Source organism: Bubalus kerabau, chromosome 8 (assembly GCF_029407905.1).
Source record: "Bubalus kerabau isolate K-KA32 ecotype Philippines breed swamp buffalo chromosome 8, PCC_UOA_SB_1v2, whole genome shotgun sequence".
Taxonomy (NCBI): domain Eukaryota; kingdom Metazoa; phylum Chordata; class Mammalia; order Artiodactyla; family Bovidae; genus Bubalus; species Bubalus kerabau.
The window spans coordinates 101,764,153-101,779,078 of record NC_073631.1 but is presented as its reverse complement, the minus strand read 5'-3'; the positions used below and the strand labels follow the sequence as shown (position 1 = coordinate 101,779,078).

Genomic DNA, 14,926 nt, shown 5'->3' with positions numbered 1-14,926 from the left:
CAAGGACATGCACAGCAGGTAAAAGGGAAGGCAAGCATTTAGATATGGGCAATCTGGTCCAGGGGGCTTCTCAGGGGTCTTCCCAGGAGGCATAGTGATAAAGAATCTGCCTCCCAATGCAGGAGCCACAGGAGACACAGGTTCAATCCCTGGGTGGGGAAGATCCCCTGGGGAAGGAAGTGGCAATCTGCTCCAGTATTCTTGCCTGGAAATTTTCCTGGACCCAAAGGAGCCTGGCAGACTACAGTCCATGGGGTCACAAAGGGTCAGACATGACTGAGCAACTGAGTGCACACACACACAATGTGGTCCAGGATTCACACTACATCATACTGTTTCCCTAACCTACCGAGTGTGTAGTATAAGCAAAGTGAGCTTGAAATTAATTACACACTTCTGACAGATCAAACTAGTACAGGAGTAAGAGCTAGAATTGATCATTGAAAATAAATTATGTATAGATAGTGGTACTGGGTTTCCCAGGTGGCACAGTGGGGAAGAATCCACCTGCCAATGCAGGAGACTCAACAGACTTGGGTTCGATCCCTGGGTTGGGAAGACCCACTGGAGTAGGAAATGGCAACCCACTCCAGTATTCTTGCCTGGAGAAGTCCATGGACAGAGGAGCCTGGTGGGCTACAGTACATAGGTTCGCAAAGAGTCGGACATGACTGAAGTGACTTAGCATGCACAGATTTATTCTTTTAGTTACTTTGCTACCAGCTCTATATCTCATTAACAGGCTTTAAAAACATGTTAAATTCTCTCTGTTCAAATAACTAGTAGCAGTTTTATCTTCTGAATGGACCCAAACTAATGGAGAAAGCATTGGGAATGCTAAAGCCCTAAGTGAGAAGAAAATATCAAAAAATAAAAAATTTTTAAAAATCCATGGCAACCAATGGGGTTTTGAAAAGGAATTTCTTGATCAAGAGGAAGATCAAAGGAAAGCCAGATGTCTGGAGAGGATGGTAAAGTGGCTGGTGCCATTTTATTGGAGGATTTAGAAGTTAGGCTGGGTCATCAATGGGCAGAAATGTGCCAGAGGAAGTCATCCACTGGAGAGGTGTTACTCAGAGGATGGGTAGGTCTCAGGATCCTGAGGGGCAGTACCCATCCTGACCCAGAGTTCCCCAGTGCTCTCACCTTATCAGAACAGTTGTTTTGGGGTTTGTGAAGGGGTCGTTCTCTCTTTCTTCCTCTTATTTCTCTAGTTCTGGGAGACCTGCTTTTCCTAGAATGCTGTTCTTTACTGTGAATTGCATTCCCTAAAGAGGTCTCAGAATTTGCTCTTTCTGTGAGATCAAGAACATCTTTGCTCCAACCCTGAGCTCTAAATATCTATGTGTTCTCTAAATAAAACTCCAGAAATGTCACCCACTCTTGCTCCTCTGACTTCTCAGACATCTGTGTATTTCCTAGGCACTATTAAAACTCCCTGCTGTTTCTGGAACTCTGAAAAGCCCCTGTCTAGGGTTGGCTAAACAGAATCCCTTCATAAAGTTGGAGTGTCCATCTCGGTCCCTAGCTGGGGGTGCATCGTGCCTTTCTGTGCCAGAAGCTCTTCGAGGATAGACCCACAGCACACCTGCCCTTGATCTCACTTTTTTGGCTTTGGCCTTGAGAGTCCTGTTCCTTGCCCTGCACTCTTGTGTCACTTCCATTGTTGGGGCCAGGGCTGACAGGCATTTCTCTGTATTTGTGAAGAAACATAAACAAGCCTCTGTTTGCATTTCTCTAGCCTCATTAGGCTAACCTCTAATTATTATTTCTCACCAATTTCTTCCTTCCCCAAAGTCCAAGTATCCAAATGACAGGACTTAAGTTCTGTGCCCTAAAGTTATCACTGCTGGAGATATCAGCCCAGTTAGGCTCTTTGCACGGATTGCCCATAGATTCTCCCCAATCATCCCAAACTAATAGCAGTTGTTTCATCAAATCCACACAACTGTGAGAGATAACATTATGCATTACAAACTGAAAAATAAATTCTACCATTGCCACAACCAAAAGGCTTCCCAAGTCTCCCAGAACTCTCAGACATTGAGTAAACAGGACAGGAACTATCTTTCCTACCTTTTCTTCCTCCTTTTAATTCTTCTACCACTTGTTCCTCATCTTCTCATTACTTGCATATTAAGACCACATCGTACCAGGTATTATACATAGTGCAATCAGGAGATGAGATTATATTTAATTATTTTAATTATAATTAATTATATTTAATATGCACTAGCATATTAAAACGAGTCAGTTTATTTAAAAGTGCTACTTTAAAGAATGGCAGAGCAAACCCCACCCCACATTTTTTTTTTATGTAACCAGGGAAAATTTATCAGAGAAGATAGGTCTAAGAAGTGAAAGCTGAGTGGCAATTGCCCCTTGGAATTTAGCTTAAGTTCACCCTTCCTGCATATGTTTTGATTTAAAATAATTACCTTTTGTTCAGCATTACTCTCAGCTCCCAACTCCTTCTGCTTTCAGTTCTCCAAGGAAGGCACCCCTGAGTACGGTGTGAGGGAGTCAGTTAAATTCAGACTTCTTGAAAACAGCTTGGTATTTTCAACTAAATCTAGTAGTGGAATGTGGGCTTAACTGGCCCCACCCAATTTCTCCCACCCAGATATTTTTCCTTTTTGTCTAGTAAAGTGTCATCTGTTCCCAAGGAAGAAAAAAAGAAAGAGAAAGAAAAATGTTTACTTGAGTTTACTTGAGTTTACACTCTAAACTGCTCAGTTGATTCTGACCAAATTTAATATGCTCAGTATTGAGTTTTGATAGAGAAAATCAGGGAAGTATTTATTTGAAACTTAGAAAGTGGAGCTTTGACTTTTTCTATCCTTATTTGTAAGAACATTTTGGTCACAGGCAGTATACTGCTGTGCAGTAGATCTGGCCTTGGTTGCATTTATTTCATTGCTAAATAAATAGTAGTGTGCCTTTTAAGTACAAGGTACTATGCTAACTAGTGTGAAGATACAAATTATGATCCACATAGCCATAGGTTGTGTGGATCACAACAAACTGTGGGAAATTCTTAAAGAGATGGGAATACCAGACCACCTTATTTGTCTCCTGAGAAACCTGCATATAGGTCAAGAAACAACAGTTAGAACTGGACATGGAACAACTGACTGGTTCCAAATTGGGAAAGGAGTACGTCAAGTCCATATATTGTCACTCTGCTTTTTTAACTTATATGCAGAATACATCATACGAAATGCCAGGTTGGATGAATCACAAGCTGAAATCAAGATATTTCCAGGAGAAATATCAACAATCTCAGATATGCAGATGATACTACTCTAATGGCAGAAAGTGAAGAGAAACTAAAGAGCCTCTTGATGAGGGTGAAAGAGCAGAGAGAAAAAGCTGGCTTAAAACTCAACATTCAAAAAACTAAGATCATGGCATCTGGGCTCATCACTTCATGGCAAATAGAAGGGGAAAAAGTGGAAGTAGTGACAGATTTTATGTTCTTAGGCTCCAAAATCACTGTGTGTGACTACAGCCATAAAATTAAAAGATGCTTTGTCTTTGGAAAGGAATCTATGACAAACCTAGATGGCATAATAAAAACTAGAGACATCAGTTTGCCAACTAAAGTTCATCTAATCAAAGCTATGGTTTTTCCAGTAGTCATGTATGGATGTGAGAGTTGACCATAAGGAAGGCTGAGAGCCAAAGAATTGATGCTTTTGAACTGTGGTTCTGGAGCAGACTCTTGAGAGTCCCTTGGACAGCAAGGAGATCAAACCAGTCAATCCTAAAGGAAATCAACTCTGAATTATTCACTAGAAGGAGTGATGCTGAAGCTGAAGCTCTAATACTTTTGCCACCTGATGTGAAGAGCCAACTCATTGGAAAAGACCCTGATACTGGGAACAACTGAAGCCAAGAGGAGAAGCAGTTGGCAGAGGCTGAGATGGTTAGACAGCATCACCCCTCAATGGACATGAATTTGAGCAAACTCTGGGAGATAGTGGAGAACAGAGGAGCCCAGTGTGCTACAGTCCATGAAGTTGCAAAGAATCAGGCATGGCTTAATGACTGCACAATGACACGAAGTACAATGCAGATCTTCCTCGACTTACAATGGGGTTACATTCAGATATTGTAAGCTAAAAATACATTTAATACACCTAACCTACCAAACATCATATATATATATTTTTTACTTTACAATATTGTATTGGTTTTGCCAGACATCAACATGCATCCGCCACTGGTGTACACATGTTCCCCATCCTGAACCCCCCTCCCACCTCCCTCCCTGTACCATCCCTCTGGGTCATCCCAGTGCACCAGCCCCAAGCATCCTGTATCCTGCATCGAACCTGGACTGGTGATTCATTTCTTATATGATATTATACATGCACTTGGAACACTTACACTAGCCTGCAGTTGGGCAAAATCATCTAAGGCATATTTTACAATAAGGTGTTGAATAGTTCATGTAACTTATTGAACACTGTACTGAAAGTGAAAAAGAGAATCGTTGTGTAGGTACAGAATGGTTGAGAGTGTATCCATTGTTTACCCTCACAATGGCATAACTGACTGGGAGAGAAGGTTACTGCCACTGCCCAGCATCAGGAGAGTACTGCACTGCATATCACTAGTCTGGGGAAAGCTCAAAATTTGATGTACAGTTTCTACTCAATACATATTGCTTTCATACCCTTGTAAAGTCAAGAAATCGTAAGTTGAATCTTAAGTTAGGGACTATCTATATATCACAGATCTTGCCTTCCAGGAGCTTATAAGTCAGATGAGATAAGTAGAAGAGATAAGATGTGAATATACACGGCTACAATGCAGCATAATGAAATAACTGTCATGAAGTGGTGCAAGTAAAGTTCTGCAAGAGTCCAGAGAAAGGCAAGTTGCTCCTTTTCTCCAAGAAAGCCTTCCTGGAGGAACAGGAGTTTCATCTGCTCTTTCAAGAGAAAAGAGAGGCCTTCCAAGGCTTAGGAAGGGCAGGAACTGAGGGGCTAGTCAAGGAGAGGCAGAGGCTCCTTTGAGAAAACCAAGTGACTGTGACCAGGAAGATGTGGAGATAATATCGTCTGAAGAATTTTGCTCTGGTAAGCTTACTGGGATTGGTTTACTTTGATTAAAGGTTCGGTTCAGTTCAGTCGATCAGTCATGTCTGACTCTTTGTGACCCCATGGACTACAGGGAAGCACGCCAGGCTTCCCTGTCCACCACCAACTTCCAGAGCTTGCTCAAACTCACGTCCATCGAGTAGGTGATGCCATCCAACCATCTCATCCTCATGAGTTTGAGCAAACTCTGGGAGATAGTGAAGGACAGGGAAGCCTGGAGTGCTACCGTCCATAGGGTCGAAAATTATCGGACATGACTGAGTGATCGAACAACAGAAACAATTTCAGAGTAATTCGGTCAGTGTCTGCATATATAGGTGAATCTCCTGTGCTTTCAATATCTTCAAAGTTTCCTACACAAAAATTACACACTCACTCGTGCTCTGTCCCTCTCATAACCACCCTCATCCCCAAACACAAGTATTTCCTAATAAAAGAGAATAGAATAAATCCTTAGAGCTAACTCTAAAGAGGCAGGACCTCTGATTTTCTGCATTAAATATCTGACCTGAACTCTAAGCTACACACTCACTCTCATCAGCAACATCTGGAGGTGGTCCGTAGTCTTGTTTCCTGGGAATGAGGTCAAAAGATTTGGGGCCTGAGAGTAGGCTTGATACTTCTTTAGCACTTTGACTAGAAAGTGACAGTTCTCAGTAACACCACACATTGTCTTCTTTAACAAAAATAGTTCTTGGGACTTCCCAGGTGGTCCAGTGGCTAAGACTCCATGCTCCCAATGCAGGGGACCCGGTTTTGATCCCTGGTCAGGGAACTTGATCCCATATGCCACAACTAAAAGAATCCCGCATGCTGCAGCTAAAGTTGCCGCGTGCCGCAACTAAGAGCCGGCGCAGCCAAATAATGTTTAAAAATAATTCTCATGACTATGATGCACAGTGAGCTACCACTAGAGAAAAAGTTTCCCACTGGCCAAAGGCTTAACCATGGGGCTTGGTTCTTCCATCTTTCTGTCTTGATCTTCCCCTTGATAAAAGATCAAGTGAGGCATATTACACTTTTAAGAGTTTATTTGAGCAAAAATCGATTTGAATTGGGTACCAGCAAACCAGAGTGCTTCACCATTTATATTATAGATGCTAGAGTAGAGACTTGATAGAGAAGAGGCAAAAACAAAGCAATTATCTGCTTGACTATAGCTTAAGCAGTTGCCTTATTTGGGAAAGTCTACTTGGTTTGTTCTGATGGGTTCTCCTTAGGTTTGATTTCTTTACCTTGAGGTGTCTACAGGTTTAGGTTTGGGTTTGCTTAGGTTTGGCTTAGGTTAGGCTACTAAGGCATTAAAGCCACTTTAATCTAATATCCTCCTTGTTTAATTAACTTCCTCGGGCTTCCCTGGTGGTCGAGTGGTTGAGAGTCCACCTTGCAATGCTGGGGACTCAGGTTCGATCCTGGTCTGGGAAGATCCCACATACCCCAGAGCAACTAAGCCCACAGCTACTAAGCCTGCGCTCTAGAGCCTGCAAACCGCAATTACTGAAGCCCACGCACCTAGAGCCTGTGCTCCACAAGAGAAGCCACCACAATGAGAAGCCTGCACACCACAACAGAAGAGCAGCCCCTGCTCACTGCAACTAGAGAAGACCCCATGCAGCAACAAAGACCCATCACAGCCAAAAATAAATTAAAAAAAAAAATTAACTCCCTTAAACATAGGTACTGCAGGAAAAGAGGGACATATTGTTTCCTAGACCTTAAAATATCTCACTGCTTTTTAAAATGATAGCAAACAACTCATGAGATAAGCAGTTAAGGAAGGGATGCCCAGAGAAATAAAACTAGGCATAGCTTTCTCGACATAAGAGAAGCCATTTTTGGCCTAAACCATTCTGTGACTCAAGCCTGGTCATACCCTTGACCAAGTCTCAGTAATTAGTGATCTCTAGGGAACAAGAGAATGCAGAAACAAAGACTCTTATGGCACGAGAAATAACACTAGCAAAGATAATATACCACTTGTGAAGAGTCCCAGTTCTATCTCAAGGTAAAGATTAGCCTGAAGCACTCAACCACACAAGGTCAGCTGGAACGTAAAGGATGAGGCTGTTGACCTTTACTGACCCTCCTGACTTTAATTAATTAAAGTTTGGTCTCTGCCTACAACTCAAACCTTTTCATGAGTATCTTTGGCTTAAACTTCCCCAATTTTGCCGTCTGGGAAAACACTGCTTTCGGAAAGATCCCTGGTTCTCCTTACTTGCTGCAAGTATAGTAAGAAAACCTTCCATCTCCCCTTCCTTGGCTTGGTTGTGTCTTTTGGCTTGACATCCACCAAAAGGTGAACTCAAGTTTTCAGGTAACAGGACTACACTGAGGAAATTAACCAACAGCTTGAGGATCATATAAACACTCAATTTATGGATGTTCATTCTTCAGCCCGAGGGAACAGTGATTTCTGCCATGCCATAGCATAAGTAAATTCAATTTCAGTCATGAGATACTCCGTGATTGAAGTCATGCAAATCTCAAAAGGTGAATTCAACAAAAGGTGAGCAGAAATTAAGCTGCGGCATCACTGCAGATTATATTAGGATGCACATATTTTAATAACCATTAGAGCTTTCTCATCAGTTCCAAGCTATGGTTTTCCAGCACATGCTGCTTGTTGCTTGTTCACTAATAAAATGCTGACTCAAGTGACTGCACAAACACAGAACATGTCCCTTTGGAAAGAGATGACCAACAAAACAAAATCATTTTACCAGGCCTCAAAGAAAAGAAGCTAAGTGTTTGCTGGGATCTCAGGGAGGGAAATGAACTCCAAGCCCCACTTGCCTTAGATTTGCACAGGATTGTCAAGAGCTGGAAAACTTCAAAGTATAACAAAACTATGGCTCAATTTTAGAAATATAAAGCATTTGGAGTAACTAATTTGGCCAAATATTTATGTTTTGGTGCATAGTTGAACAACTTATCAGACCTTCAGGAATTCTTTGTTTTTCATTTTTGTGCTTTTATTTCCTCTCCTATCTCCTCCTCCACTCACTAGAAGCAAAACACCCCTGGCAATGAAAGTTAAAGATGCTTCCCCATAGAGGCACCAAGCCAGGGCCTGGGGGGCGGGGAGCTGATCCCCAAAGTCACTGCCAACTGCAGTCTAAGCAGTAAGTTTCCTTCCCCTTGATTCTCTTCTGGGAAGTTCTGGGAAATGTAGACGTCTCTGAGGCCTCCCAGGAGAGAAACAGAAATCTTTCCCCTGATGAGCATTCCAACTATCCTTGAAAGATCCCTTATTGACAGCACTTTAAAAGGCTGCTGCAGAGGGGCTAGCCTTTGCGTCTGTTCTAAAAGGGAGAAGTGGGTAGGAGAGTTCCCAGAACTTCTGGGACTGAGGCACCAAACACTCTGCTTCTCTTTTCACTACCAACTCCTTACCCTTCACTGCCTGGGCCCACAATTTCTCTTCAGTTCTGACCTTAAAGCAGACCATTCCTTTAAAAGGAAGGATAGATGACACAGCCTTCTAACTCTCCGTGGTCACAGGGGTGAGGGAGATGTTTGGACAGCCCCTGCTGGATATTATGCTGATTTGGTGGGTATTTGTAAGAAAGGATAGAGCAACCACTCTCTTCTTTGGTCTTGGTTTCTCCCTGAAACCACCTCTGCTTTCAGGGAGGCCTGCAGTGACAAGCTGTGCATGCAAGTGTGCTAAGTAGCTTCAGTCGTGTCTGACTCTTTGTGACGCCGTGGATTGTAGCCCACCAGGCTCCTCTGTCCATGGGATTTCCCAGGCAAGAATACTGGAGTGGGTTGCCATTTCCTCTTCCAGGGGATCTTCCCCATGCAGGGATCAAACCCATGTCTCCTGCCTTGTCAGGAGAGTTTTTTGCATTTCCTATTAGTTTCTTTACCTCGCTGGTGAACCGCACCAGAGGTCCCAGGTGGGTCCAGACCAGCCCCTGCATCAGAGCCCTACTGCTCCCAGACTCCACAGCCCACACTGATTCAAGCACATTCCAGGACATTCCACAGCTGGGAGGCCTGGAGCCTGGAATGTCTGGACAGGAAGGTGTCCCGGCTTGCTCCCCTCAACCCCAATCACATTTCCCAAAGATCTCAAAGCACCTTCCAAGGATAAACTCATTTTCTAACAGGTGTTTATTTAAGAATGTTCATCCCTACTGATAGTGATGACCCTTCTTTGCATTTATGTCACTTTGATTTTTTTTTCACATAACCTATGGTAAGAACATCATATTGGAAACCAAGAACTCAACTACTAATTAGATATGGAAACCCCTTTCCAGCACAGAGGGTTGTGAAATTTAACATTGAGGAAGAATGACCCTTCCAACTTCAAGCTTTGAAAGAAAAATATGTAATGTCGGACCCAGACATGTATCATATGTATACATGAACTTCCATTTCCTTAAATATGAAATAGAAATAACACCTGCTTTATAAAGTTCCTATGATCTAGTGGTATTGTCTGGAACCCAATAGACATTTAGTAAATGTTTGTTGATAAACATATGGGTGGATGAACTAATGTAGTCTTTCTGGGCTTGTTTCCTTATTCTAAACTGGCCATGCTTAGTTTACAAAGAAATCTGGAGGATTAAAGAGCATCAAGTGTTTTTAAAATGTTTTTGACACCTGCCCCTCTTGCTTCTTGTACAACTTGGTTTCTATGTACCACTCTACTCTCCCTCAGTAAAATGATTGCGCATGAGGGCTTAAGGTTGGCATTTCAGAGCTTGCCTGAAACTGTGCCCCGATTGCATCATTTACTAAGGAACTTGACCCCACTGTGCCTTAGTTCATCCATAAAAGGGGATCACTAGTAGGACACATTTCATAGAGCTGCCATGAGGTTAAATAAGGGAATATATGTAAAACGTTTAGAGAAACGCCTTGCATAAGGGAAAAACTCAGTCAATATTACCTGTAACCATTGTTGATGCTGTAATTATTAGGATCCCTTCATTAATGGAGCTTGCCTAGTGGATGAGACAGACTGTAGTGCAAAGCTGGAGAAATGAGCGCTAAATAGTGGCATGCTATGGATGCAAGGCAGCAGACATCTTTAGTCACCATCTTCACACCTCCTCCGTGGAGTCTTCAGTTCGTCACTGTTCCAACATACACAGAAGTTTACAGTTATAATTAAAGACTTCCCTGGTGACACAGTGGATAAGAATCACCTGCCCATGCAGGGGACATGGGTTTGATCCCTGGTGTGGGAAGATCCCACATGCCACAGAGCAACAAAGGCCACGTGGCACCACTACCGAGCCTGTGTGCCGCAACCCCTGCAGCTCCACGCCAAGAGCAAAGGGAGCTCCCTCAGCAAAGGGAGCCACTGTGGTGGCAAGCCTGTGTACCACAGCCGAGAGCAGCCCTGCTCACAGCAACCAGCGAAAGCCCTTGCAAAGCCACGACACCCAGAGCAGCCAAAAATAAATACATAAATACATTAAAAAATTACAATTAAAAATAATACCCCAGGTTTCATCTGAGGAGCACACAGCCTAATGCGTCTCGTGATGGTCCCATGATGCTTTGATTAAAGCACGTGTTTGAGAAGCCATATCACACTGTTGGCTCAAATTGAGCTTTTGGTTAAATAAGACCCCCAGAGCCATTTTACACCAACTGCTGCCAAGTTACATGTTCCCCATCTTGTATTTTTATAATTCATTTTTGGACCTAAAAACAAGACCTTGCATTTATCCTTATTACATGCCACATTGCTGGTTTTGGCCCAGCACTGCAGCACATCAAGATAATGAATCTTGATTCTGTCAGTGATCTTATATCTCATTTCTAGCCCCTCCAGACTTGTGTCACAAGCACATTTGACCAGCATACTTATTACATCCTCGTGCAAGACACCAATAAAAATGCTGACCAAGACAAGGCTAAGAGAATAGCCCAATATTTCTGGAATTGCAGAACATACTTAAATGTGTCCACTAATCACCTGGAGTATAACTGATTAGACAGCTTTGAGCTCACTGAGTAGTACCCCTATTTCACAATTTTATTCAAAAATGTCCTGATGACGACTTCCCAGGTGGCACTAGCGGTAAAGAACCTGCCTGCCAATGCAGGAGATGTGAGAGATGTGGGTTCAATCCCTGAGTTGGGAAGATCACCTGGAGGAGGAAATGGCTATCCACTCCAGTATTCTTGCCTGGAAAATCCCATGGACAGAAGAGCCTGGTGGGCTACAGTCCACAGTGTCGCAAAGAGCTGGACATGACTGTAGTCACTTAGCATGCACGCCTTGTTGATATTAAGATACACTGGATCTACAGTATCATTGAATATCATTTTAAATTTTCCTGGAGTGCTGCTATGCTATGCTATGCTATGCTAAGTCACTTCAGTCGTGTTCGACTCTGTGTGACCCCATGTCACTTCAGTCGTGTCCGACTCTGTGTGACCCCATAGACGGCAGCCACCAGGCTCCCCCGTCCCTGAGATTCTCCAGGCAAGAACACTGGAGTGGGTTGCCATTTCCTTCTCCAATGCATGAATTGAAAGTGAAAAGTGAAAGCGAAGTCGCTCAGTTGTGTCCGACTCCTAGCGACCCCATGGACTACAGCCCACCAGGATCCTCCATCCATGGGACTCTCAAGGCAAGAGTACTGGAGTGGGGTGCCATTGCCTTCTCCGGGAGTGCTGCTATCTCCTTTGAATTTGATGAGACTATTGATGTCTATATCCAGTTTGTCAAAGAACAACATAGGGCATATAGTTTAATAGATTATTTAAGAATAAAGTTATGTCATTTGATTATCATTCTTGTAGTCCCATTTTAGGTTTTTATTTGAAGGGTGATTTATTATCTGCTATAAAAAAAAAAAAAAAAGAGTTTCCCAAACCCCAGTGACTTAAGACAATAGAAATTTATTTCTCACTCACAAGAAGTCATACAAAGTTCTCCTGGTTGACAGGCTGCTTTCCATGTGTAATTCAGGAAATGTTTCTTCCATGTTATGGATTCACCCTTTTCTTGGTCTTCGGAGTCCTCTATATTCAGCAGCTAATGGAGAGAAAGGAGAGATGATGACAGGGGCAGGGTTCTGTGGTCCAGGCTGGGAAGTAGTACATATCACCTCTGCCTATTTCACTGGTTAGAATTCAGTCACATAACCGCCTCTACCTGCATGGGAAGTTGGGAAATGTGGTCTAATTATGTGCCCAGCAAAAAGACGAAATGACTTAGATGTACAGTAAACCCAACTCTAAAACAGACAGCAGACATAATTTAGGTGGGAGCCACATAGTATTTCAGATCAAATACGAAGCTAAACCTGTGACTAGAGGAGTTCAATGGATCAAAAGTTTAAAAAGCCTGACTCTAATTCCAAGTCTACCATTTTTGGTTAAATACAGACTTGGAGAAAACACAGAACTGTAAAATTTCTGGGACCACGAGAGCACAGTCTTAACTCATTTTATCCATTGCTGTACCCCCAGCCCTAGCCCAGGGCCTGGCATGTAGTTGGTGCAATAAAGATTTGTTCAACTGTTGAGTGAATCAATGAATAATCTTATACACAAGGACAAGGAAATTAGCCTTTATGCAACAGACCACAAGAAGACCATTAACTGTTGTAAAGCCTGGAAGTCTTGTGGTCACAGCAGCATTTTAGAAAGTTACATTTGAGAGATCATATCTTAGAGCTCTTGGAGGGAACTACATTAGGGAGCTAATGCAGCCGTCTTAACATGAGGACTTAAGAGTATGGGGAAGAAAATATAAAGCACAGGTGAAAGGACTTCTGATTATGATGGTATGGCAGGCTAACATAACTTGAAAACTCTTTCTTCCTAAGTATATCAAGGATTACAGGATAAAATATAGCAAAAACAAATTTTTAAGCAAAGTTAAGATCATAGGAAAGAAAAAGAAATCACAGAAGGAGGAAGAATGAAACCAAAGAAGTTAGCATATGAAGTGATGCTCCTTTTGCCCTCAGAACTGGAGTGAGTCACAGATCTTCACCAGCCTTGGAATCTGGATTTTATTAATAATGGACCAAGGATATAAACCTGCAAAAGATGGGGATGAAAATAAGACTCCCACAGGAAGCCAAGATCCTTGATAGGCTTGAACCATCAGGGAGAGTATTGACCAGAAAAAAAATTTTCTAACCAGCACAGCAAGATGACATGAAAATGTACTTGGCACCCTTTGTGGAAAAGAAGTCTTTCCTGAGAATTTGAAACCCGGGAACAACTCTACAAATGAATTTGTTTTTTCAAATTGCCCTACTGGAATGGCCCAGAAACTTCCAAGCCAAGAAATTAATATAAAAACTGGTCCCAGTCTAGTAATATTTTGGGAGTGTCTGGCGTAGGCAGTTATAAAAGACACGCTAGAGAAACATTTCACAATTTAGAATACAGGTAGTTTCACAGAAATAAGCAAGTCCCACACGAGATGAGCTCACAATAAAAGAAATTACAAAACACTGGAGGGACAAATCCATCATGGGCAAGAGTCAGTAGAAATTATGAACAGGGACTTCCCTGGCGGTCCAGCAGTTAAGACTGAGCTTCCACTGCAGGGATGGCAGGTTCAGTCCCTGGTTGAGGGACTAAGATTGTGCATGCTCCATGGCATAGTCAAAAAGTGTTTTTAAAAAAGAAACAAAAGATACTTCAGACAACAGAATTTACCCCCATCACTTCCCATCTCCCAAGGAATTGAGCTACTAAAACAATCTGAAAGAGAAAATGAAATAAGCATGCTCAAAATGACTGCAGACATTACAAAAGGAAAAGTGAAAGTGAAGTCGCTCAGTCGTGTCCGACTCTTTGTGACCCCATGGACTGTAGCTCACCAGGCTTCTCCATCCATGGAATTTTCCAGGCATGAGTACTGGGGTGGGTTGCCATTTCCTTCTCCAGGGGATCTTCCCGACCCAGGGATTGAACTGAGGTCTCCCGCATTGCAGGCAGATGCTTTACCATCTGAGCCACCAGGGAATCTAAAAGGAAATCTATGAAAAGAAAGAAATCTATGAAAGAAAGAAAATGAAAGAAAGGAAAGAAGGAAGAGAGAGAGGAAGGTAGGAAAGAAGGAAGAAAGAAAAGGTAGATTTAAAGAACTGAATAGAAGGGGGTGGGGGAGAATGTATATATGTATATGTTTGGCTGAGTCCCTTGGCTGTTCACCTGAGACTATTACAACATTGTTAATTGGCTATACTCCAATACAAAATAAAAAGTTCAAAAGAAAAAAATAAAGAACTGAATAGAAAGCTTAGAAACAAAATATAGTTATTGGAATTAAAAATTCGATGGATAGACAGTAGATTAGATGCAATCTATTGAAGAAGAATTACTAAATGAGCAGACCAAGCTAAAGCAACATACCAGAATACAGCCCAGAGAAACAATGAAATGGAAAACTTGGAAGTGAAGATAGAAAATGTAGAAATCATGAGAAGTTTCAATTAAGTCTAAAAAGATTTCTACAGGAATTTCCTGGCAGTTCAGTGATCAGGACTCAATGCTTTCACTGCCCAGGACCTGGGTTCAATCTCTGGTGGGGGTACTAAGCCACGAGTCACAGCCAAAATTTTAAAAATAATAATAAAATAAATTAAAAGATTTCTAGAAAATAAGGAAAGAGAAAGGTCCCAAGTCAATAATGAAAAAGGTAATGAATGGTGAGAATTTTCTAATTTGATTTAAAAAAGAAAAAGAATCCTCCCAGTAAAGCAGCAGGTACTACAGTTTGCCAAGAACATCATCTTTGTGATGTACCCTACCTATGCACCATCAGGTGAGTGTTCTCAAGGAACTTAAAGCCATCTGGACAGAGTTGTCATTAGCCA

At 42.2% G+C, this 14,926-nt stretch overlaps 1 long non-coding RNA gene across 1 annotated transcript in view; it reads right to left on the bottom strand.

Moving 5' to 3' along the window:
* Positions 1-10,038: 10,038 nt before the first annotated feature.
* LOC129658654 (uncharacterized) overlaps positions 10,039-14,926 on the bottom strand; it is a 30,282-nt gene continuing 25,394 nt past the window's right edge. Inside the window, exons 2-4 of the long non-coding RNA XR_008717491.1 lie at positions 13,928-14,086; positions 12,000-12,120; positions 10,039-10,201 (exon numbers count right to left, since the gene is read on the bottom strand). This is a non-coding gene — a long non-coding RNA (uncharacterized LOC129658654). The remainder of the gene's footprint in view (positions 10,202-11,999; positions 12,121-13,927; positions 14,087-14,926) is intronic.